Source organism: Bombus impatiens, unplaced genomic scaffold (genome assembly GCF_000188095.3).
Source record: "Bombus impatiens unplaced genomic scaffold, BIMP_2.2 scf_0618, whole genome shotgun sequence".
In the NCBI taxonomy this organism is placed as follows: domain Eukaryota; kingdom Metazoa; phylum Arthropoda; class Insecta; order Hymenoptera; family Apidae; genus Bombus; species Bombus impatiens.
In genome coordinates, this window is record NT_177037.1 from 17,109 (window position 1) to 19,847 (window position 2,739).

Consider the following 2,739-nt stretch of genomic DNA (forward strand, 5'->3'; position numbering starts at 1 on the left):
GTTCATCTATCATCCCGTCGACCGCGGATTCGTTATTGAACCTAGGATCATTGTCATTAGTTTCTCGAGTACCTAACTACCACGGTTACTTGTCCGGCTCTATAATAATCGTATTTGCACTAGTCAATGTCTTCTCTATTGCATAACGACAACGTATAACCCAAACGAAGATTCGTTTCACGCCCCTAACCCTAATTCTAATGCAAACCCGACATATATATTAGTGTTAGAGGAGGTAGAACAAGAATTTTCGCGTTGATGGATTGGATAAGAATGTGAAATTTTTCGTTGTTTGATATAAATTTATTTTTACGTTTGCCTTCTTCTTCTCTTTTAATTTAGCTACAGTAGTTTGTCGTTAGAACCAAAGCTCAGTTCATTTTCTACGATGGTTTCTATTGCCACGATTTTCTTGCCTTTCGAGTTTAATAATCGAGGATGATTCTAACGATCCTCTCTGTGTGGGGTTCGTGTGATTTCGCAAGCCTTGCCCAAAGACGGGCAATATTTTGCCAACGATGGGAGGAGGAATGCGAAGATCAGGATCGATGGGTGTTTTCGATAATCGAAAACACCGTTTGCACAAGCCAACACAGCGAACGATCCTTTGGTTAAATTTTCAAAAGGAAATTGTTCTGCTATTTCTCTCTTCTTTTCTACAATCGCGTGCAGTGATGGCAAGAATATCGTTTAATAGCAATGCCGATATTGCTCTGCCGCGGTGATTTGCCCTTAATTTTCGATTGACGCCAACGATGTATTTAATGGTCCTCTCTGTGCGGGACTTGTGTGATTTCGCAAGCCTTGTCCAAAGACGGGCAATATTTTGCCAACAATGGGAGGAGGAATGCGAAGATCAGTGGGTGTTTCAGTAGTTGAAAACACCGTTCGCACAAGCCGACACCGCGGACAACCCGACAACCCCTTTGTTTAAAGTTTAAAACAATGATCTTATTTTCAAACCGTCCACGGAAATAAAACGAGATCGATGATAGATAGTTCTAGTTCGATTCTCGAGTGCAACGAAGTTATCAGGGAAGAAGGAAATTTTCAAAATTAATTTTCTTACCTTGAGGAATAAGTGCTGTCGGGTGCCATTACTTCGCCTGCTCCAATGGTCGTCGGTGTTTTTATTTCTGGGTTTATTTCTCGAATTCGGATATAGTTTATTATCAAACTTTTCCTTTATTTATTTGTTTTGATACACGCTTTACAAATTACTAACCGGATTAATACCGCAATTACAATGTGCTTTCTTTTGTCTAAGCAATGAAGTGAGGACTTCAAAGATAATTTTTTTTACTTAGTCGCGACTCTCTTTTCTTGCCTGAACAACTAAAGACCGCCGAAACGCAAAATGCTATACAAAATTTCTAAACGTAAGAATGAGGGTAATAATGAGCGCAATAACGAACGTAATAACGAGCGCTGCTCTATGTTGCTACGCTTATTTATAATGCCATCCCCCACGGGGTGGTGGTCCACTGGGGGTTCGCCTCCGTGGGAATCGGAATGTTGCAGTTTGGGTTTCCTGAAATCATACGTGAGAGAATATAAATTCCGTATTTCGACTTAGTTCCCATCGGTCCTGTGTTTCTGCTGAGCTAGCGTCTAGGAGGCTTGAAGCATTCCATGCTGATCTAGTCCTTTTCTCGAGAAACTTCCACGTTTTTACCGTGGGAATTATCCGTATTTCTTCGGCGCGTGCAAGGGCTGGCGGCTGCAGCATCATTATCATTTCGATGTTTGCTCAGGCAACACGCGCAATTCCGCTGCTCTCCCACAACAAGGACCTCCTCCTTCGAGTTATTTTGCGTAAGTTTGGATACTTTGTGTAAGTTTGGATATTTGCATATTATGGTTGTTTTCGTGATTTTAATCCTTTTTCCCTTTTTGTTGTTTCCCTAGGCTTCGGCGATCGTCGTTTGAACAATGTTTGCGGAGACATTTCCATCAGAGGTTCCTATGCAGACTACTCTGGTGCGTATTTTGTCTTCTTTTTAGTTAGTTAGTTTTTGTCAAAATCAACGAAATCATCGACATTTGCGAGTTGTTGGACTTGTTTCGACGCTGAAACGGGCGTGCATTACATTTGCAGTGTAAAATAGAGTGAAACGAGCGCTTAAACGTCGAAATATCTCCAACGGGAAGGAAATGACTGTTAGTTTTCGTCAAAAGCGACGAAATTATCGCGATTTGCGAGCTGTTGTTATTGTTTCGACGCTGAAACGGGCGTGGACTACATTTGCAGTGTAAAGAGGAGTGAAACGAGCGCTCAAAAGTCGAAATATCTCCACCGGAAGGGAAAAGACTGTTAGTTTTCGTCAAAATCGACGAAATTATCGTGATTTGCGAGCTGTTGGGATTGTTTCGACGCAGAAACGAGCTTGCATTACATTTGCAGTGTAAAGCGGAGTGAAACGAGCGCTTAAACGTCGAAATATCTCCAACGGGAAGGAAGCTACTGTTAGTTTTCGTGAAATCGACGAAATCATCGCGATTTGCGAGCTGTTGGGATTGTTTCGACGCAGAAACGGGCGTGCATTTCATTTGCAGTATAAAATGGGGTGAAACGAGCGCTTAAAAGTCGAAATATCTCCAACGGGAAGGAAAGGACTGTTAGTTTTCGTCAAAGTCGACGAAATCATCGCGGTTTACCAGCTGTTGTGCTTCTTTCGACGCTGAAACGGGCGTGCATTACATTTGCAGTGTAAAATGGAGTGAAATGGGCGCTTAAAC